General features: G+C 45.7%; 1 protein-coding gene and 1 long non-coding RNA gene across 4 annotated transcripts in view; one reads left to right on the top strand and one right to left on the bottom strand.

The window, feature by feature from the left end:
• Positions 1-23,544, top strand: part of RNLS (renalase, FAD dependent amine oxidase) — a 367,960-nt gene that overhangs the window by 302,432 nt on the left and 41,984 nt on the right. The window lies entirely within an intron of this gene.
• Positions 1,904-10,236, bottom strand: LOC109492964. The gene is made up of 2 exons (XR_002146980.3): positions 10,014-10,236; positions 1,904-5,459 (listed from the first exon to the last, which is right to left on the bottom strand). It is a non-coding gene; the product is annotated as an uncharacterized LOC109492964 (long non-coding RNA).

Raw genomic sequence — 23,544 nt, 5'->3', positions numbered from 1 at the left:
GTAGGGCACCATCAATCGCTGTAAACGCCAAAGAGGCTGACCCACCTCTGTCACAGTTGCAGGATCTCAGTCGGACATTTCTGCCCAGAAAGTGCAATCTTGAGGGACACAAAGATAGAGAGTTAGACAATTATTCACAGAAGCAGTGGTGGCATCGGGAGTCCAGTGTTATTGGCCTTGAGTGTCCTGGGGCAACCTCCGAACCCTTCCAGCTCTGATCGATTCCCAATCTTTCTTGACTCCAGCTAATTTTCTGAGTCTGATCCTCCGGTCTTCCAGTTAATTCTGGGAACTGCCCAATATCTTGCCAACAGATTCCTTTCCTGCTTCAGTTAGACAGTCCGTTTCCGTTGCTTACGGTCAGACAACAATACAACAAGAATAATTTGTGCTCTTAACTGCCCTGTAGAGCACGTATTTTGAGAACACTAGGCAGATGCTGAGGTGAGGCGGGATTCACACTGAGACACTGGATGTGATGTGGATCTCCCCAAACTCACCAATCAGGAAGGATATCACTTGATAAGGGAAAAGGTTAAATCACTAGCTACTAGCTAACATTTATCAAGTACTGTAAGAGTTTCCGGTGGCTGCCGTAAAAAGTTACCACAAACTTAGTGGCTTAAAACAATAAAAAATGTATTATCTTACAGTTCTGGAAGGCAGAATTCCAAAGTGGGTCCCACGGTGCGTTAAGGTAGCAGGACAACTCTGTTCCTTTCTTGAGGCTCCAGGTGAGAGACTGATGTCTTGCCTTTTGCTGCTTCCGGGAGCTCCTACCCTCCTTGCCTGGAGGCCCCTTCCTCCTACAGACCCAGCCACGGCGGGCTGAGCCTTCTCCCATCACATCACCTTGGAGATCACTCCTCTTCCTCCCTCTTCCACACTGAAAGGACCTTGGGATTGCATGGGGCCCGCCTAGGTAATTAGGATAGTGTTCTTCTTTTGAAGTTAGCGGACTAGCAAACTTGATCCCTCCTCGTCACACAACATGACATAATCTCAGAATCTCGTGCCTAGGAGGTGGACATCTCAAGGGGCCATACAGTCTGCCTACCAAAAGTACTTATTGTGATGGTGAATTTTAATGGGTCAGCTTGACTGAGCCAAGGGACACTCAGCTGACAAAACATTCTTTCTGGGCGTGTTTACGAAGATGGTTCGGGAAGAGATTAGCATTCGCATCGGTGGGCTAAATAAAGAAGATCACCCTCACGAGTGGGTGTGGGCATGGTCCAGTCTGTCGAAGGCCTGATAGAACACAAAAGGTGCAGGAAGGGGAAATCTGCTCCCTCTGCTTGAGCTGAGACATCTGTCTTCTCCTGCCCTCAGACAGAGTTCCTGGTTCTCGGGCTGTCAGACTCAGACTGGGGATTTACACCAACCTCTCTTCCCTAATTCTTGGGCTTTTGGTCTTGAACTGAATATACCATTGGCTTTCTGGGTTCTCCAGCTTACAAATGGTGGACTTTGGGACTTCCAGTGGAGAAATATATATATATATATATATATATATATATATATATATATATACACACACACACATACACACACACATACATATATATATATATATGTATATATATATATATATTCCTATAGATTCTATTTCCTTGGAGAACCCTAATAATACTCTTATTATATATCAAGCTTTAACATACCTCACTTTATAGTTTTGCTAACGATGCTTCCTGGACCACGCAATGGGCTTTATGTCCACAGCCGTAGATATTAATGAAAAGTCCCTGTGCATACCATTGTTTTCTCTGCATATCTTGCCCCCTGTGACCACCGGGGGAAGGACGCTGATTGAGACTAGGATTTGAGTACTCGCATGTCCCTGCCCGAAACCTATCTTAATCTCACCGCGAAATGCAACAAAACAGGACAGATGACACAGTTATTTGGGTTGACTGCTTGTCGTGTTTGCCTAATTACCATACAGTGAAAAAAAGTTAGTCAAAACACATGTCAGATTAGCGTCTATGAGCTTCATTTGATTACAACAGTAACCTCCGTTCTGGTGCTGACCTTCATGGCCAGTTACCCATGTAAAATGGTTGTCTGCTCACAACTTAAAAACATCGGAGGGAACAGTGGATATTAGAGGTGTAGTAACTTATCCAGTGCCTTGATTTCCTGCTGGAAGGAAGGGGTAAGGCCGTGATTGCTATTTCAGAGGGTTTGTCTATATTCCTACTCTTTGCTCCCAACGTCCTAACCGTGAGAGGGGGTAGAAGGAACAGGAAGAGGAAAAACAAATGGGATTTATGTAAAGGTGATAAATCTGTTATATTACCTACATTACACACTGGACACGTTAAAAAAAAAAAAACAACCCTCAATTCAGAGCAATTGCCACAAATCACACATCCTTGATTATATGGCAGTATTCCTAGCGGGAAAGCCAGAAGTAGTGAAGGGTGGATTTCTAGCATGTCCTATGCGCTTATTTATGGCGTAGTACATCATCAGACAACACTTGACAGGCTCTAAGCTGGCAAACCGGAGGGCTTTGAAGAGAAATAATGAGCTGAGAGGTTCATGACATGCTATTAAAAAGTTTGTGATTGGATTTGGAAAATCAGACGGGTCTCCAAGGAAAGGGACCATTTCTGAGCCGTTGCGCTTCGAATAGTCTTGAGCCCCAGAGCAGATATTTATGGGAAGGGAGAGTTGTTTTTGTCTCGAATCCAAGTTCTGACTCTGATGTAGAGCAGGGAAGTCACTTTGTGCTGCAGACCTGAAGTCCTGGAATAGCCATGATGTCACCTTTTTCTGCTGACCGGCCACCACTGCACGGAGGCGCGCTGTTAGCTCTGTGATGTTTCGGCTGGATTCTCCCATATATGGGTTGCGATTCCAGCCAAAACAAAGTCGGCAGGGGAGTTTACAGCCACTGAATCGCTCAAGGTGCTGCGGGCTCAGTGGGATGGAAGAGATGGGGTCAGAATGCATTGCATTAGGAACAAAAGGACAAGAGAAAAGAAAAGGCATCGGGACGCGGGATTTGCGGCTGCCTGGTGTGTGATTTCCAAATCAAGCCTCTGGCCTTCCGATCAGTGCTTTGATGCTCTGCGTTTCCACCTTTGAGATCTTCAGTGCTTTTCTGGCATCTGTGATGGAAGGAAGTACCCTGTGCTGGGTGGTGAACCATGGAATCCCTCTCACTGAATCAGAAAGGAGACATTTTAGGATATGAGATCATGAAAGAGAATAGTATTTGAAAAGGAAGAAAAAATTACACACACACACACACACACACACACACACACACAGAAGCACACAACTAGGCCAACACAGGATGAGTCTGCGGTTAAGCCATTTTTCGCCATTGCAGAGGACACTTTAACACTTTGAGTCCCAGAGCCCTCCCGCACACCCAGCTCGCGCACCTCCGTAAAGCCCGGAGGCACTGGAGGGTCGGGTAGGAAGGTCTAGAGAACCCTTGGTCGGTGTTCAGTCCCACACTCGCGGGGTGGGATCACCAGACGCTCCACCCGTCCTTCCCTTATCCCCACCGGCGACATAATGACATAGACGCGCCACCCTCGTTCCCCAAAGATCTTTCGAGTTGGCCCAACAGTGGGGCGCAGCGATCGCCCCGTGAAAGACCGTCTGTGCTCAACGGGGGTGGTGGGGGAGGGGTAACATGTTACGCTAATCCAGGGCAATAATTGTCGTTTCTTCCCCGGCTGGCTTCACAAAAGTCACATGCGTGATGGTGCACGTTCAAGCCTGCTCCGGCCGGACTCTGAAATGTGCAAGTATTTGTTTCATACGGGCAGGGCTGTTCCTTTTTTTTCCCCCTCCTTCTTCTTTTTTCTCTCACTGTGGGAAAATGAACTTATTTTCAGTCACCCCTGACATCTGACCACTCAGCCGATCACGAGGACACTGCGGTAAACCACAGCTCAACTTGAAATTATCTCTTTCAGGCACGGCTCCTGCACCACGGACGGGCACCATCGCTGGTGACCCGCCGTCGGCTTTTCTCTCCCGAAGCTCCATTTTCGCATTCCTCCCCGAAGCCTCCCCGGGTCTTGCTCTGAGGTCCTTCAGCTCGAGCTCATCCTCACAATAAACTGAATCCCAAAAATGACACCAGCTTTCCCAGCTGAAGCCCTTAAAGTGGTGCATTTACGTATTATCCTTTTTTTTTTTTTTTTTTTTTTGGAAAGCAGAGAGAAGGCATGCAAACTTTAAAGATCCCAGGGGAAAAAACGAAAACAAAAACAAAAGGCCAGTTCTCCTGATTAATATCGGGATGGTCCAGCAGGGGCTGTACATACTCCTTCTGTCGGAATCATCTTGTTTTTCATAGCTGTTTTACACCTCCAGCATCCTGCCATCTGCCCACTCAAAAGAAACGCAGCAAAGCATTCCAAAAACCAAGGCTGGAAGGAAATAATTGTGAACAAGCCCAAGAGATGGACTTTTCCGTACCCTTCTGGTTACTGCCGTGCTCCTGGAGGGCACGCGATGGAGGGAGGCCAGGAGGTTCAGACTGGGGGGGCTCACCCCCTGATGGCCCCCTTGAGCCCCATCGTGCCAGCAGGCTGACGAGAGAGACCGGGTATGCAGGTCTGGCTGCCCTGTTGGCCGAGGAAGGAGGAGGAGGGGGAGGAGGGAGAACAGGAGGAGGAAGGGGAGGAGGAGTGAGCAGATGTGTCTTGCTCAGAGCTGGTATGTGGAATATGGGTCAGCCTTTCCTGGACAACTTGAGGCAGACTGAAAGCATGGAGACCCCGGATGGGGCCCAGGTCCCCCTCACTCTCCTCCTGTCCCACACCAGTCCACACGGGCCCCAAGAACACAGAGAAGCCGTGGGGACAGACATGCAAAGGCTCCATCAGTCCTGGGGGCAAGGGAGCCAAGGCCGCAGGCCAAGGCTCAGCTGATCAGGCCAAAGCCAGCCGCTGGCTCTTCACATCTCCCCCGGGACCTCTCCTCACCCCGGATTTCGGTAGCAAAGTGGATGGATAATGGGCCCGTAGCCCGGAGGGTGACCAAAACCCAAAATGACTTTCAGTTACCGGACAGTTCCGGTGGAGGCCCAGAATGAGCGCAGAAAAGGTTTGTTTTCCCAGAGGCAGGATGAGGTGCCCGTGAAAGAGCAGCCGGCCTTGAGGGGAGATGATTACTTTAAAGCGATGTCGGCAAATGCTTTTTTTGGCTGAACATTTCGGCTTGGTTACTGGCCTTCACAGAGGGAGAGAGGCACTTCGTGAGCTGGAGTCTTCTCGCGAGTGGAAAACTCGATGTCCTGATTTGGGGTGATAAGCGTGGCCAGGTTAGTGCCGAGCAGGCAGAGCAAGGACAGGGACGCTCTGACTTCGGGGTGACGCAAAACCGTTCACCAAAGAGCATCGCGGGGCCGGCTGCCCCGACTCGGTGGTCTGTGTGCGCTCAGCGTAGAATGCCGGGCTTCCAAATCCCGGGCGTCCGATCCGTCGTCCCTGGAGGAAAACAAGGAAAATAAAATGGATTAGCAAAGGGTGTTGGTCGGGGCCAGAAAGTTTAGAAAGCAAACGGAGCCTCAAGGAAAGCGGGATTTTCTTTAAATCGGCTAATGCTGGATGCCTGGCTAATAGTGTTGTCAATGAGAAATCACCATTTGCACGGTAGGCTTAGTTGTGACTTCTCCTCGTGCAAGTTCAACTGAAATGCAGTGCTCCAGACTACTGTGCTCTGGGAAACGCACAAGGCATTTCCTTGCGAACGCTATGATTTAGCCCTAAATCATCACTATTTGGTCACTGTATGATCATTACTCTTTGACTCTCAAGACTTTCAGGGGTTGAAGTCCCCGCTGGGCTGTGAAGGGGTATGGCTGGGGGTCAAGGCCAGGCTTCCTAACTCCCGTGCTTGGGAACCACTCAGCCGAAGTGGTTTTAAATAGCATCTTTTAAATAGCATCCTATTTGGTGTATGCAAATCTAGGTTGACTGTTATCAAGTATAAGTTCTTCAGTGAGAAAAACTATGAGCTAGAATGGGGATTTCTTTGGATTACCTACTTGCAATATTTTGCCTCAGTAGGAAAGTTGGGAGCTTGCTCGTGAAATACGATCATCCCTTTTCATTAAACAGTGCATAATTTTATAAGTAAACTCTCAACGAGGAAGACATTAGACAGCCCAATTCAGATCTGGTCTGGCATTTGAAGTGCATTGAGATGTCCAGACATAAAGCAGTTTGGAACTTACCAGACAGAAATATTGCCTTAAAAAATTGCAAGATTAAAGATGTTAGCAAATAGGTGGGTCAATGCTATGTGCATGTTGACAAGGGAGGAAGAGGGATGTTAATTTAGCTGGTATCTCACGTGGAGTGGTTTGGATGCCAACCTTTCTTAAAATAGAGGGAAAAGACACAGTGTAATCTCGTCTGTGCTGTTTATGCTTCTTGTTTGTAAAAGGAGTGATACAGGGGTAAGAAAAAGAAGTTAAGAGTGCCCATAATAAAGATGAAAAATAGATTGCACCTACCCTCAAGGATTTCGTGGTCCAGAAGTGAAGGCAAAAATAGGAATGCAAAAAAGGTACAAGGTCAGGGCAAAGGAGGAAAACTTGAGATGGAACTTAACGACTTGGACCAAATGAATCGCGTGGGGGCTTGGAGGGAGGAGGGGAGAAAAAGAAAAGTCTGTGCAAAGATACAGAGCATGAAATGAGTTGACATTTTGGGGCCCCGAAGGAATCTGATGTTGCTGGAGGGGAGAGAAGAAGGGGGCTCAGTGCAGCGAGAGGAGCTGGTGAAGAAGGTGGGGGGTGAGAGGCTGGATGCGGGGTGGCGAGCCCAGCGTGGGTCTTCAAACGTGCATTTGGCTTTCCTAAAAATTACTCTTGTGATGGTGTCAGAAGTGAATGGTTGGTCATCTGATCAACAAAATTAAAAGCTGGTTGTTTCAGGAAAGTAATTAAACAGACAAACTCCTGGCATGAATGATTTTTTCTTAAGAGGCAGAAACAAACAGTACTAGATATGAAAAGAGACATTGAAACAGAAAAAGTAAATATTTAAAAATCATGAGATAATCACATGAACAACGTTTAGGCCGATATACTTGAAACCTTAGATACACTGCACAGTTTTTAGAAAGCATAAATTATGGAAATTAACAAAGAAGAAATTGACACCGAATAAACCCACAACCAGTAATGGGGCGGGGGGAGGGGGGTGGTGGCGGGAAATGAACTCAATAGTCAAAAATACACCACGGGCAGTACTAGCTCCAGAAGATTTTGCAGACAATTTTTTCCAGAAATTCAAGAAAGAAATAACCCCTGACAAATAACCATTCTAGGGAACAGAAAAGCAGAAAAAATTCCCCAACATATTTTATAAAGCCATTATAATCCTGATGTCGAAGCCAGACAAGGACAGAAGATGACTCAATCTCACATATAAACAGAGATCCAAAAATACTAAATAAATACAAGCAAGAAATACAAAGTGAGTGTGTGCATAAATAGCATATAAAATATATTTTATATGGCATGCAAGGATTGTTTAACATTCAAAAATCAGTCATATAATTTATCTCATGGACATACGACAATAGATAATGGAAAACATTCAGTAAAATTCTAGACCTAATCTTAATTAAAAAAAAAAAAAAAAGCTTTGCCAATGAGTTTGACTCATAGCTGCATGATTTCGTGGTTATTGCATTGTAATTCGGGCAAGAACAACGTAACCTTTGCCCGAGAAAGGACAAGAACGGATGAGGAAAGGACAGAGGATGGAGACAAAGAGAATAATCAGCAGGTCATTTGGAGGCAAATCCAGGTAAGAGGTACAATGTGGAAGGTGGGGAAAGAGTCCACAGTGGGAGTGTGGGAGGACAGACTTCTGCAATGAGGATTTTTGCAAGACAGGAGCCCAACAGAAGCTGGTGGTTGATTGGATGTGGGAAGACAGTTGGAAAGAAGAGACTCCCAGATTTCTGGACTAGGTGGCTGTGTGGACCGTAATTCCGTTAGTCCAGACAGAAAATGTAGTTTGAAGGCTTGTCTGAAATTAGCAAGACTCTCTTGCCTGAGAAGGAAATAACTCTCGAAGAGAACTAAGTGCCGGCAGCCTGAAAAAAAGAGCTTTGGGGGGGCGCCTGGGTGGCTTAGTCGGTTGAGCGTCCGACTTCAGCCAGGTCACCATCTCGTGGTCCATGAGTTCGAGCCCCGCGTCGGGCTCTGGGCTGATGGCTCAGAGCCTGGAGCCTGCTTCCATTCTGTGTCTTCCCCTCTCTCTGCTCCTCCCCCGTTCATGCTCTGTCTCTCTCTGTCTCAAAAATAAATAAATAAAAAAAACGTTAAAAAATAATTAAAAAAAAAAAAGAGCTCTGGCCATCACTGGACCTAAATTAGTATCAGGAGAGAGGGAGAGAGAGACAGAGATAGAGGCAGACAGAGAGAGAGAGACAGCATGCAAAAGAAACATCATCTGCTTTTAAAGGCCAAGATACTACCGGGCCTGCCCAAGTCACCACCTGATAAATGTTGACCGGATGGAACCAAAGCTACCATCAGTATGGAGAAGTAAGGAGTTGTTGCTTTTGAATGAATACCCAGGATCACAGCTGGCAAGAAAAAATAAAAGTTATCTCGGAAGTATATAGTCAATCTAGGGTGAAGGAGTACCTAATAATGGTAATATTTATGATTAAAAAAAACATTCAGAACAGAACAAAGAGGAAAAGATGTTTCTCTTTTCTTAAATCTTACTCTCTGATACATTTTGCTGTGTTTTTATAAGTAGTTACGACACTTTTGGATTGAAAGTTCAGCGTTGCTCACAACACGTTTGGTTTTTATAGAACAACTAAAACATAATATCTTGGTCCTCAACGATTGCTGTGTCCCCAAGGAACTGCACCCACATGCCGGCAGGGACCCGGATTGCCTTTTTCTTCGCCCTTAATTTCTCCAATATGGCCACCCAACTAGATGATAGCCCTGTGTGTCCATTCATTATGCTGTGACCTGAATGTGTCTCAGAATCTGTAGAAATAAGCCAAACCGAATCACCCTTTGACTAGGCATGCACGAGGGGTCAAGAAAGGTATGGTCTACGCATTTCCGCCCAGGCCGGGAAAAGAACGGACAAGCCCATAGAACACGGAGGGCCGCTTCGAACGTAGTAATACCCCGCTGAGGACAGCATCAGGCAGCTGCCAAGAAGTTTCATTAAGAGCAAGACCAGCCTTCCCCCAAGATGGTTGAGAATGATGGTGATTTCATTTGGCTTTAAGGAAATTCATTCCGGCCTCACAGTTGGGTGGACAGTGCTGGAAAAGTGTGTGGCCCACCTAGAGCTCGGTAATTGTTTCCCAACTGCCTCGTGCTTAAACTCCAACCTTTGGGACTCCAGATTACAGATGGCATTACCCAGGGACCCAACCCGGATCAGAGGGAGAATGTACTAGAACCCTTTGCCAGGAGCAGTCTCCTGCTGATCCAATGCAAGTGGCAAGATCCACAGCAGGACAAAGGAACTTTTGAAAAGGACTTAAAAAGAGCTCACTTGCTCTGCGGTTAACCCATCAAAGGCATCTTCCTGTAACCCGGAGGGCAGCAGGCCTCAACATGTGCTGGCCATTTGGAAAACAGATTCATACGGAGTAGATCAAACATTTCAGGAGAGCCCCTCGCCTTGAAAATATGGGACCTTATGAAAATCATTAAGCAATTCATTGATATTTATTTGCTTACACTGTGCTTCGGCAAAGCAAACTGGAAGATGGGGATGAGAACCATTGACCCAGTTTCAGACGCCCTAGTTCAGGAAAGAAGGATTCCCTTACGCGCCTGATTTTAAAGAGCCTTTTAAGAAGACAGCCTACTACACAGCTGGCATGGAAAGCCTGTCTTGGCTCCCTTCAACTGGGTATTAGGTTAACAACCACCTCAAGCTTCTTAGAAACCTAGAAATCCCCAGGCAGTTAGAGGAATTCCGCAGGGCTAAGAAAACCTATGCAATCTCAGAGCTTTAGGCAGAAAAATATTTCCAAACCTCGGCCACTCCCAGCCTCATCAAACATGGCGGCTCCACGGCACCTCCGATCATCCTTCCTTCCTGACGGACCAACCCCTTCTTCATTCGTGGCTCAGGTCCAGGGAACCTGGAAACCAACAAGGAGTAAGTCTGTGTTTTCACTTTGGTTATCATGCATGAGTTCCTTCTGAACCGAAGCAACTCCACTGTCTGACACGGGGGCCTTTGCTTCTTTAAAGTTTAAGGAAGTAGCCCCTTGAGATTCATCAGCTTCCTGGTCTTGACTTCCCTTTTACTCAGATGCAAAGTTCCCATGAGTGGGGAAAGGCTCAGCAGAATGCCATCATTCTTACGCTGTGGGTTTCAAATGATCTATCCTATGGGGGATGCCAACTACATAGCCTCTGAGGCTCTGGGAAGAGAGGGGGAGGCTAGCTCTAGGGACCTGGGCTCAACTTCCCCCAGAACATTACTACAGAGGTTGAAAGTCTGTCCTCAGATATTCAACACATATGTTTTGAAATTCATTAAGTTCCAAAATTAAAAAACAAATGTAAAAGATCCAGCATTGGTTCCTGCACAAAGCAGATACTCAAGGAATGCTTGTTGACGGATGAATTTGTTAGCTGATAAATATGAGAAATACAGTCTGTTTTGCACCACATGGCAGCTGAAGCTTCTAGGAAGACATGTGTCCCTAATTTGTTATACGAGTTTTACAAAATGAGTCACCTCAACCCTACCTCTGTTTGAAGACCAACTTTCTTCACAAAGCCCTCCCAGGACTCTCCTGCTGGTCATTTTTGAAAGGAACAACTGTCTCTTGGCTTTGAATTGTCAATTAACTTCTTGTGGTCCCTCCCAAATCCATGGTTCCCAAAGGGAAACATTCTGTCTTGTTATTTGTTGACTTAAATTGGGTGTGGGTCGGTAACTCCTTCAGGATCCAACATGGAATCTTGCACAAAGCACATACTCAATAACTGTTTGTGGAGCGATTGATTTGTTCATTGACGTATACTAGAAATACAGTCTGGTTGCACCATATGGCATTTAAATATCCAGGACACAAAAAGCGTCATTCTCTGTTAATTTTTTTTTTTATGAAATTTATTGTCAAATTGGTTTCCATACAACACCCAGTGCTCATCCCAACAGGTGCCCTCCTCAATGCCCAACACCCACCCTCCCCTCCCTCCCACCCCCCATAAACCCTCAGTTTGTTCTCAGTTTTTGTTACTTTTTATAGTCTGTACTGAGAAGAAATGTCCTAGAAGATCTTCTGCGTGGTCTCAAGTTAGCTTCGGACATCAATATATCAGAGGGAATAATGTGTTTTTACGTGGTAAAGTAAGATAACAGGTATGTCAATATTGTCACCCCCAATATGGCAACACCACAGTGACATTTTCTGTTGATTGACGGAGACATTGGTTAATTTCTAATAGGACTACGACTGCCATTTCTGTAGTGGATGGAGGGTTATGACAAGTCCTTTGTTGATGAACTAATTAGGATTTTCAGAGTGTAAGATCTAGTGTTGATGCTTTTCAAAGGAAGGAAGGAAGGAAGGAAGAAGGAAAGGAGGGAGGGAGGAAGGAAGGAAGAAGGAAGGAAGGAAGGAAGGAAGGAAGGGAGGAAGGAACGGAAGGAGGGAGGGAGGGAGGCAAAGAAAGAACAAAAGAAAAAAAACCTCTTTGTTGAAGTATCCACATGCATGATTGAACCACTTGCTAACTACAGGCATGTACCTATAACAGATATGTCAATACGGTAAATTTAAAAAGAAAAACAACTTCCAACCTTAGGAATCTACTTTGAAAACCTTTCCATCATGAGGCATTGTTGTTATCGATGCCTGCTTTGCCCACCTGCGTCTTGCTTCCAGGCTTAGAAAAAGCTCACTCTGGGGGGGTCTACCTAAATCTGAGAACTCCTAAGTAGCGCCCTACTGGTGGGTGCTTCACATGGCATGTTCTTCCCAAAGAAGGCTGAGAAATTGGCCTATGGACGCTTGCACTTCTCATAACCAGGACGGTAGCCTCCCTCAAGCTCATGTGGGCTCTGCTGTGACCCTTCTCACGTGGTCACTCCATCAAGGCAGGGGACATAGGCTGTTATTTGCAGAGAGCCGGCAGAGAAGAGGTGCTCAGTACCTCTGGTTGAATAAATGAATTTTCATACCAGCTCTGGAAACAACAGTATGATGCCCATGTACTGGGCGGGAAAACTGAAGTGAGAAGAGAGTAACTTGCCCAGGATCTTGGGAGAGCCCTCACTCCTGCCACTGTCTCTCTGATGAGCTCACACAGGGGCCCTCCTGAGAGAAAGCAATCATTCCTAGTGGAGTGGTACTCCACTCCTCATTATATTTGGGGGGAGGAGGCTAGTTTAAGGGGATTGTTTCTTGGGAGCGCCTGGGTGGTTCAGTCGGTTAAGCATCTGACTTTGGCTCAGGTCACGATCTCACGGTCCGTGAGTTCGAGCCCCGCGTCAGGCTCTGTGCTGACAGCTCAGAGCCTGGAGCCTGCTTCACATTCTGTGTCTCTCTCTCTCTCTACCCCTCCTCTGCACCCGCTCTGTCGGTCTGTCTGTCTGTCTGTCTCTCTCAAAAACAAATCAACGTTAAAAGTTTTTTTTAAAAAATTGCTGAAGAGATGGACAAATATTGATCAGAGACTACCGAAACCTTACTATCCATGACTTCTTGATTAAGTGTGTAACATCTACATACGCAGCAGCCTGCAGTGATAACAACAGTTCAAAATGGCACCACTACGAGCAAATCCAACACCCGTGTTATAGTGAAATTCCCTACAACAACAGGATTCCACTCGTGCAAGACTTTTGCAATATAAAGGAGAAAAAACAGCAATTTGTTATACATTAGTCTTATTGGTCATTTTTACTCTCTCCACACACGGACCCAAACCGCAAATCAATTATAAAAAAACGTGGAGGGAAAAACAGAGTAGATGAATGGCTTTATAACAGCCGCTATAAAGGAAGAAGGCTTGCACCTGGGGGGATGGGTGGGCGACGTGGGCTTGTATGAACTCACTTGACTACATTCTGAATCTTGCAATCGAGACGATAATATTACCCAAGCAGTGGCCATGCACTCATACGGAATAAGAGACTACATGTGAATCACCTAGCACGATGTCTGGCAGGTGGATGTGGGCTTGGTGTTTTGCTCTAGCTGTCCTTGTCAGCCACTGAGACCACTGAGGTTACAGCAAGGCGAGGAAGCATTATAATCAAATTGTTCTTGCTTGTCTGCTTTGAGTACTACCCGTGTATGACCACGATCACCATTAGTGGCGTTCCTTTCGGATCTATGTTAGGAATGGGATGTATTCCTGTGTGGACCACAACAAAAAAAAATCGTCAATTACGTCCTCCCAGCCAAGCACAACCTGATGCAAGCTCACCCACCCTACAAAGCTCATCTTGAGGGGCTCCTGGGCGGCTCAGTCAGTTAAGCCTCTGACTCTTGATTTCGGCTCAGGTCGTGATCTCACGGTTTGTGAGTTCGAGCCCTCCATCGGGCTCTGCGCTGATGGCACGAATCTTGTTTGGGATTCTCTCTCTCCCTCTCTCTCTGCCTCTCCCCCACTCTCTCTCTCTCTCTCTCTCTCTCTCTCAAAATAAATAAATTTTAAAAAATAAGCTCATCTTGAAAGCCACCTCTGTCACATTTCTCCGGACTCTCCTCCAGGCAGATGTTTTCACTCTGTCTTGAACATCTTAAAAACTTTGGCTTTTACCCCTCTGAGGGTACTTAGCCTGCTCTGCAAATCACACTGCTGTCTCTTTGCCTTATCCTGTATTTGATTTTAAGTCCCTTGAAAGCAGAGATCAGCCTTATCTTTACATTTCTTATGGGCTGAGTGCAGGGCGTCGGGCTCAGAAGCTCAATAAAAACGTGTTGAGTTGCAGCGAGTCGTGACCCACCCTGCCTACCAGGCCCTCAGCCAGCGCCAGGGTCCGGCACACAATGGGTCCTTGTTCTCCCCGCTGTGCACACCCACAAACATATACTAAACACCTGGAAACATGGGGACACTTAGTTGCTTGGCAAATCCTCCCCCTCCCAGGGCGTCTTCCCTTTGGAAGAGGCTGTTCTGACAGCTGGCCTGCTGCTGGTTAGACGGGGCGCTCTCTGGAACGACTCATCACTGCAGCAAACGGCCAAGTTCGCTGTGCCAGGAACCAAGAAAAGAGAAGGGTCCAAGGGGGAGAGTCTCGATGCCAAGAATGTGCTCTCCGATTTCCAGCGGAGAGGGAAGCAGGGAGCACTGAAGTGGAAGAGATGATGCAGAACGGGTCCAGAAGCCTCCTCCCTCTCCTGCACCTGACACTCCATGGGCAGGGGTCTCGGAGAGGAGCCTCCCGTCCGGGGAGGACCAGGGCCTCCCGCACGAGACGCTGGGGCTGCTCTTTATTAAATGCGAATGGTGCCACACAGCTTCCAGGACGTTAGTGGAAAGTGGATTCCCCCCAAACCCTCAGGACATCTCCCGGTTCCCGAAAGGATTATTATGGTTACTGCTGTTATTACTTACAGAGCCTACATCATTTTTTAAAAGTTTGCTCAAGGTAGAGGAAGCGTGAGCACTCAACTTCCAGAACGTTGCCCTCACCAGAATGACATAACCTGTTGGATTCTGCTTGGGCACAAGGCAAAAGGCAACAGGCTTCTCCTTAAAGCCCAGGCAGGGTTGCCAGGTTTAGCAAATAAAAATACGCGATGCCCAGCTCGATTGGAATTTTAGATAAACAATGAATTCAGTTTTCATCTGAGTGTGTCCCAGATATTGCATGGGACATACTTATACTACTAAAACAATATTTGTTATTTATCTCAAATTCGAGATGAGCGGATTATCCCGTATTTTATCAGGCAATCCGGAGCCCAGGGAGAGTCAGGACAGTCAAGAGATTTTTCACCAACAAAAGCGTCTTTTAAAGCCCCGGCTGAATGGCTTTGGACGACATTGCAATTCAGGCCCTGCGTTTTCCCTGGAGTGTGAGCTCAATGTCATGGACAAACAATTGGGAGAATGAACATTCAGTGAACATTCCGCCCCTTCCTTGCCCTCAGCAGCCTGTGGCAAACTGCTCCCCCTCAACCAGCTGGGGAGGAAAAAGGCTTTCTCTTTTAAGATGGCTCTCCCCTCCCCTGCTACAGATTGGATTGTTTCTGGGGTTTGCTGGAGAGCTGCTTGGGCTAATTGCTTTCAGACCACGATCCCACCAGGCCTGCCCGCTGTGGAGGCAGCATGTTGGGGCTGGGAGGCAAAGCGTAGGGGGTTTGGAGTCAAGCAGACTCGGTTTGGAATCCTGCCTGTGCCACGTCGGCCAAGTTGCTTACCCTCTCTGGGCCCCCGTTTCCGCACTGATAAAATGAGGGTGCTCGAGGGGTGGCTGAGGTAAGAGTGCCATAAGACGGGAGGACATTCGGTGCTCCGCACCGTGCCTGACGTACCGTGGCTGCTCCTTTAATATTAGCCACTGTTATTATTATTGCCTGTCTGTGGTATGTTCCACATGGCAGGTGACGTCTGGAGCGGAGTCTCCTCCAGCCTGGAGCTTGGAGACGTGGGAACACAGATTCTAGAAGGCCGTCAGGCCCTGCGCACTGGGAGGTGCGACTTGGTGGGAAGATGGCTTCACCGCTGTCCCCGTGGCCCTGCCGCATTCAGTTCCGCAGCACCTGGCTGAACCACCACCGTCAAGTCAGTGATCAGGTCATCACATGGGGCAGGTCACCATAAGCGTGTATGGGAAGTCTGAAGGGATGGAAGAGAAAGAAGAAGGAGAAGGAGGAGAAGGAGGGGGAGATGGGGAGGGGTCTCATAGATTTCTTACGAGGAATCAGTGAAATAGTCTCAGTAAGTATTAGAGTAGTGCAGGCAGATAACAACCGCTTAATACATGTTAGCTAATATTCTTCGAGACGCCTCAAAGAATGGGCGGGATTTTCATCAAGAGGGAAAGGCACGTGTAACTTAAAGAAAAAAATCATCGAAGCTATGACGCGGTCAATTGTAAATGTGCGCATGCTGAATCAGGGCCTGGTTTTCCAGGCGGTTTGGCTGTGAAAACTTTTGAACAGGGGCTTTGATGTTTCCAGGAGATGCGTGATGTGGAAAATGTTGCTCTTGCCAAGATGTGTAAGATGGACGCAACAGAAAGCCTAGGGTAAGCAGGAGACTCTTAGAAAAAAAAGTAGGTGGACCGTAATATGACCGTGGGGCTGGGGAGAGGTCGAAAGTTGCGGAAGGGAAGGGGAGAGGAAGGGAGGGAGGGAAGAAACACTGAAAAGATCACTGGCTGCCTACTGGATACCACTGGCCAGGAAGAAGAAAGAGCCAAAATTTCAGGATTAAAAGTCTTGGTTGTTTGTTGTAGCAGACCCTGTTGTGTTGTTTTGTTTTGTTTTTTCCTATCCCACATTCCCCATCACCCCTCCCTTCTAACATTGTGTTCGAATATTCACCCTCCTCTAACTGGCCACTGCTTCAGAGAAGATGCATCTATCCTTAGCCCCAGGGGACAGGGGGTGGAGTATTGATTTGTCCAAGACGTCCAGGTGGCTCCATTTTCTTGCCAGTAACCAGACCAGGCACGAGCATATGGCAAAAATTCTTGGCGAAAAGAAGCAAGTGAGCAGAAACGACCCAAATGTCCATCAACTAGGGAATGAATAAACAAATTGTGGTATATCAATTCAGTGGAATATTATTTGACAATAAAAGGAGAATGAAATACTGATTCATGGTAAAGATGGAGAGACCTCAAAACATTATACTAAGTGAAAATTCACACACAAAAGACCACATATTATATGATTCCATTTAAACAAACTGTCCAGAATTGGCAAATCCATCTAAGGACAGAAAGTAGTTGTCAGGGGCTGGGGTGCAGAGGGACATAGGAAGTGATCATTAATGGATACAGGATTTCTTCAAGGGCAATGAAAATCTTCTTTTTTTAAAATTTTTTTTAACGTTTATTTATTTTTGAGACAGAGACAGAGCATGAACGGGGGAGGGTCAGAGAGAGAGGGAGACACAGAATCTGAAACAGGCTCCAGGCTCTGAGCTGCCAGCACAGAGCCCGACGCGGGGCTCGAACTCGCGGACCGCGAGATCGTGACCTGAGCCGAAGTCGGACGCCCAACCGACTGAGCCACCCAGGCACCCCGAAAATTTTCTAAAATTAATTGTGGTGGTGGCTGCCAATTTTGTGATGGTACTAAAAATAATTGAGTTGTACATTTTAAATCGGTTAGTTATTTGGTAGGCAAATAACATATCAATAAAGCAGTTATTAATTTTTCCTTAAAGAACCAAAAAGAAGACTTCTAGAGAGACTCCTGGAAAACATTTTATCACTCTTAAAAAAAACACACACACAGAGAAGAGCTGGCTTCTCTTTCTGGAGGCTGATGTATCTTAATATGGTCACTGGAGCTGCTGTGGATATTAACCTACCATGACAGGACCAACATGAGTCAGAACTGACCTACAGAGCAGGCCAGAGCCCAGAGAAGCACCTAGACTTCTCCTTACAGAAGATAATAAATGTCCTTATATTTTAGGCCAATTGAGTTGGGCTATTCTGTCACGAGTAGCCATTGCATCACCTAGCATTCTAACTTATACAGTTCTGTTAACAGAAATTTTTAGGTCAGGAGAAAGGTCATGGTTTAGTTTTTGCTTTTTTTAGAAAAACTATGACATTACATTAATTTAGAGGTGCAAGTGTAATGTGGGTGAAAATTTGAAGTATAGTTGAAGATCTGGAGAAAGGGATGGATGAGTGGATGAATGGATGGATGGATGGACAGATGGATAGATGGGTGGATGGATGGATGTGTGGATAGACGGATGGATGGGTGGATGGATGGATGGATGGATGGATGGATGGATGGATGTGTGGATGGACAGATGGATGGATGGGTGGATGGATGGATGGATGTGTGGATAGACAGATGGATGGGTGGATGGATGGATAGATGTATGGACAGATGGATAGATGGGTGGATGGACAGATGGATGGATGAATGTGTGGATGGATAGATGGATGGATGGGTGGATGGATGGATTGATGGATGGATGTGTAGATAGAAAGATGGATGGGTGTGTGGATAGACAAATGGATGGATGGGTGGATGGATGGATGTGTGAATGGACAGATAGATGGAATGGTGGATGGGTGGATGTGTAGATGGAAAGATGGATGGGTGTGTGGATAGACAAATGGATGGATGGGTGGATGGGTGCATGGATGGACAGATGGATGGGCTGGGGAGTTGCTTAGAGTAAAAATGTTGAAGCCCAAGGGAGCACAAAGACAGAGTGCAGAGAGGAGCCTCCTGGACTCTCTACATTGAACAGGCAGGACAGCAAGAGAAATTACTGAATGATTCTGCAAACAAAGTGGGTAAAAAAGGACATGGGGAAACTCAGAATGCTATAAATGCTGTCATGCAAGCCAAAAAGGGGATTTAGGAAGAAGAGGATTGAAGTGTTGGTCAAATTCCATAGGAACAAAAGAAGAAATAGCACAGAAAATATATTTAGATATAAAACTAGAAGACCCATGTAAGAAGAGATTATTTTAAAAGGAATTTGACTGGAGTGATGGTGACAAAGGCAACTGAAGATATGGGCTGGAGGGCAGTGAGAGGACCCTGGAGAAGTCATGACACCACGTAGGCACCTCCTTACAGAAGTTTGGACTCCGTGGAAAGCATTACTGAATCCCCAATCCCTGGTTCTGCTCCCCTCCCCAGCACATGGAAGATGGCGCCCTTGCAGTTCGGAGGAGACATATATGACAGCTCTTCGGTGAAATGTGCAGCGAGTCACTTCTGAAATGGGGCAGTGAAAAGCCCATGCCTGCATCTTCCACCTCCCTCTCCCTGCCACAGTGGTCATGGAAGAGGCTTCATTGGATAGATAAGAAAATCCAAGACCGAAGACCCTTGATTGCGAGTCGCTGAATTAAGGGTAACTACCCTTGAGGAGAGTCACCTGCTCTTCTAGGGGCACAAAGAAGCAACACATTCTTGTCATGCCAAGATGGAGGGCGTGTTTGCCATCATAACCTCGTCCTGCCCTTGCTAACAGAGAGCCGGTAGGAAGAAAGGTAGCAAAGAGAACCACAAAGTCAAGGATGGGATGCTTTTATTCCAGGTTTTGATTTTTTGTATTTTTCAGGCAGGCGAGACCCAAGCATGTTTGCTAGGAAGATGGAAAGAGTCTGTAGTGAGGAAGGACCCAAAGAGGGCAAAGCAGCGTCCTACAGAACACAGAAAACCCGACAACGCACAAGCCCGTTGGTGGGTCTCTGCCCTTCTTCTTCCAGGAAAGAAGTACAATTCCAGGCAGAAGATGGGTGCCGGGCAGGTTGGGCTGGAGAGCGAAGCTGAGGGAGCCTACACAGTCCACTTCTGAGACAGGAGAGCGGAGATTGGAGCTTGGAACCCGTGGCCCTTGATGGATGACTGGCCTTAAATTCTATAGGCATTTCTTAGAATCATCGTTATTTAAAAAGTAAATAGAGTCAGGGCGTCCGGTGGCTCAGTCAGTTCAGCATCAGACTCTCAGTTTGTGAGAGCATCTCACGGTTTGTGAGTTCAAGCCCTGCATGGAACCTGCTTGGGATTCTCTCTCTCCCTCCCTCCCTCCTTCCCTCTCTCTCTCTCTCTCTGCTTCTCCTCCCCCTCGAAAATAAATAAATAAAGATTTTTTTTTTTAGAGTAAATAAAGTCATGCCCAGAAAGGGTTAAAACTGTTTGGTTCTAAGTTCTAGCCTGGCCCCACCTCCACTGTGTCCTTTACCCAAATTCGTTATTCCATTGACAGGCCAGTGCTGGTCCCCCACAGAGCAACACATACTGTGCTCTCCCTGTGAGCGCACTTGTGATGAACTTTGAGCCACACATCTGCTGCAGAGAAGAAACTCGTATTCCCAAATGGCTGACATTAGCTGAAGATTCTGGGTTCATCTCTCCCATAACATATTTTTATTAGATAGGCTACCGGAGAACCAGAGGAGTAAATCTGGCTGCTACGTCCACATCTCATTACAACGCATGCCCGACTATTGTTCTTTTCATCAGCTTGATGTTATTCTGACTCTTTCTGCGAAGTGAATGTTTGAATTAAAACCAGTGTCCATCCATCGTCATTTACCTCCAAGCCATTGCTGTATCTGGGCTAAGGATGTAGTTTCACGAAGTCACCACTCCAAGCTTCTTTCTCTGATTGGAAGCAGGGGTTGGCAAACATGTGTAAAGACCCAGAAAGTAAATGTTTCAGGCTTTGTGGGACGTAACAATCTCTGTTGCAACTACTCAACTCTGTCGTTGCCGCATGAAAGCCGCCAGAGAAAATACTTAAATGAATAAGCATGGTTGCATTCCGATAAAACTTTATTTATTTAGCAAGAAGACATCAGCTGAACTGACAGATAAAAAACAGCATCTTCTTATGTGTTTGTCTCCAAGAAGAAAAAAATAACTGAAACATTTTGTTGGACATTTTATTACTTCTGGACGTTTTATTACAGTATGATATCGCCCCCTTCTAATATATCACATCTTAAGATTTAGATCTCTCCCTCTCACACATACAAAAAAAAAAAAAATAAAGTTGAGGGAAGCAGTAGAATTTAATTCAGGGAAGAGAGGGTTAAGTGACTAAAAATTGTAGAGTGAAAGTATCACTTAACCACAAGCACAGTCTCTTCCTCAGAAACCCATTTACCCAGACATTGAGTTGACTATAAAAGATGCAAAGCAAAAACAAATTTGCTGACCTTCATTTCAGAGATCAAAGGTTAAATTCATACCCTGTAGGATGGTTCTGTGAAATCACTCCCAAGCTGCCTGGTGACACATTTTCAAAAAATATTTCTCTCCAGCTTTATCAAATGTTCTTTGTGTTCTGGAAACACCATTTGAAGTCCCAGCTGGAGCTGGGATGTCCTGAGTCTTAGATAGCTGAAATTCTTCTCCAACTACATTCAGAGGCATGTGGTTAGTTGGGATAGACATTAATTATAGGGGTTCATACCTATAAGCCTAATATTCATCAAAGATCAAAGTCAACGTTTTACACTGAATAACCAAGGATGATATAAACCATGAATAGATGAGAGATAAAATTGTTCACTTGAATGTCCTTGAAATTGAATAAACCTGTCTTACATTGGAATGTCCACCAATGACTGTTCCCAATTTCTTCATCTGTAAGTATCGCCTCAGAGCAGAACCCCAACGGTTCGAAAATTAGAAAAACTGAGTGAACAAATTAAATTAGTCTAACTCAAAATACGTTTGTTAAAAAACAAAGCAAGCTTTCTGTCTCTTTAGTTGTAAACTCATATAAAACCTTTCAACAGCAATGGTTCACAAAATTCATTTCATGGCAATTTTCATCAGTCCTTAGGAAGCAAAAATATTAGGATACTGGAGTAGATATTTTATTGATCTAAGTGCATTTCATTTAAAGGACTTCTTCCGGTCTGTTCCCATGTTAACTAATCACATTTAATTAATTTTAATTAAATAAGTACTTATTTAGTAAAATAATGTCAACAGCCCTATATTGGTCCCCAGTTGTTTTAAACCACAATTGCTATGGACTGAATTGGGTTCCTCCAACCATCAGTATGATGGTTCTTCAGAGATACTAGGTCTTTAGGAAGCAACTAGACTTAGATGGGAGACTGGGGGATTGGGGCCCCTCGTGATGGTACCCATGGCTTTATAAGAAGAGGAGGAAAGATGAAGACCAGCAAGAAGGTGACATCTTTACACCAGGAAGAAGGCCCTCACCAGGAACCAGATCGGCCAGTATCTTGATCTTGGACTTCTCAGAACAATGAGAAATAAACGTCTGTTGTCTCAGCGCCCCATCCATGCTATCTTGTTACGGCAGCCCGAGCTAATACAACAATTCCATTTTTCAATGACTAGGGAAGTGAGAAGATACGGGGTGTTCTTGAAACTTTAATTTCTACCACTTGCTGGCTCAGTAGAGTAACAAATCTGGATTTTCTTCCCCACAGAGTTCAGAAGGTATGTCATTGCTGGCTGACCTCTAAGAATCTGAAACGTAAGAACCAAGCTGAATAAGTCTTTGTCTTTTGGGGGCGTGAGTGTACCCTCAGGAAGAAGTCTCATCATTGACGGAGTGGGAGGCAGGTATTAGGAGGCCTGATTTGTTGGATGGAAACATTGAGAATTGATTTATCCTGCTGTGGGAGACATGAAAATTAAACCCAGTGTCCTCACAGATGGCATTCCACTCATACACCTCACACTTTCTACTGTTGCATGAGGCAAATCAGTGACAATTTAGTAATTGAAGTGTCCAGCAAGATACCCACCCAGGTGACTCTGGATATGTTCTTTATCCTCCCCAAGGCTTCTTAATCTATGAATGGGCATAATAACATGTCCAATCTCACGGGGGTGGTTAGAGGAATAATAATAATGATGCATGTAACACACTAGTTGAGTTACTAGTATAAAGTAAGCGCTCAATAAATGTTTTGTACTATTATTTGGATTATTTGTTAAAAAGAGACAAAAATGGCTTATTTTATTCGTGAAATTGCTTTCCCAAATTTTGAAGCTAAAAGAGAAAATGTAATTGCCTAGATCTTTATCAGTTAAAGCCAGTGGAATGGTTGGAAGCCTTCCATCTGAGATTTTGCTACTGTGTGTGGGGGGGTGGGTGGGGGAGAGGGAGAGAGATCACAAAGGATGGGGGGGGAAATACTGAACTATTCTATTGAGAGGCAGAGAGAAAAGCAGATGAAATCTTGACCTCCAAATTCTCTCCTGTTAAAAAGCCACCACCAGTGAGATCCCGATAAGGTAATCTGGCAAAGAAAGACTTGATCACACCCTAGGTTTTGGCACCTATCCCCTGACTAGTGAGGCTCAGACCCAGGAACCCAAGAGGATTTATTTGCCTGGTACAGAGGGACCTAAAAGGCCTCCACCTCTCCTCAAATATCTCCCAAGGAAGCAGCCTGGTGTTAACAGTTTCAGCCACACAGATACCAAGAGAGAGAAATGACTCTGGACACAGCCCAGAGGGTCTGGTCTCCCATGCAAAAGTCAGGCACTTCTCTTTTTACTGTTCGCATGAAATTTCCACGTGGCTCACAACTCCGCAAAACTCTTCCTTCTTGGGACTGAGTAAGTGATGAGTTGGGGCAAAAGAGAATCTTAAGTGGATGATTTTCACTTTGGGTGGGGCTGCGGGGCAGCACAGACCTGTGTGAAGACTGTTGAAAACAGACACTCACCCCCCACCTCCCCGAAATGGGCGTTGATATATATATATATATATATATATATATATATATATATATATAATGCCGCGTATAATTCGGGAGAGTAATCAGATCTCCTGGAGCCCATCAATGAACCCCAATTAAGAATCCTTGCCTTACTGTTATTTTAAACAAATATTCAGCAAGCCCTGAGTGTCAGGCACAGTGTTAGGCACTTTTA

The sequence above is a fragment of the Felis catus genome, chromosome D2 (genome assembly GCF_018350175.1).
Source record: "Felis catus isolate Fca126 chromosome D2, F.catus_Fca126_mat1.0, whole genome shotgun sequence".
Lineage (NCBI taxonomy): Eukaryota > Metazoa > Chordata > Mammalia > Carnivora > Felidae > Felis > Felis catus.
This window is presented reverse-complemented; position numbering and strand designations above follow the sequence as displayed.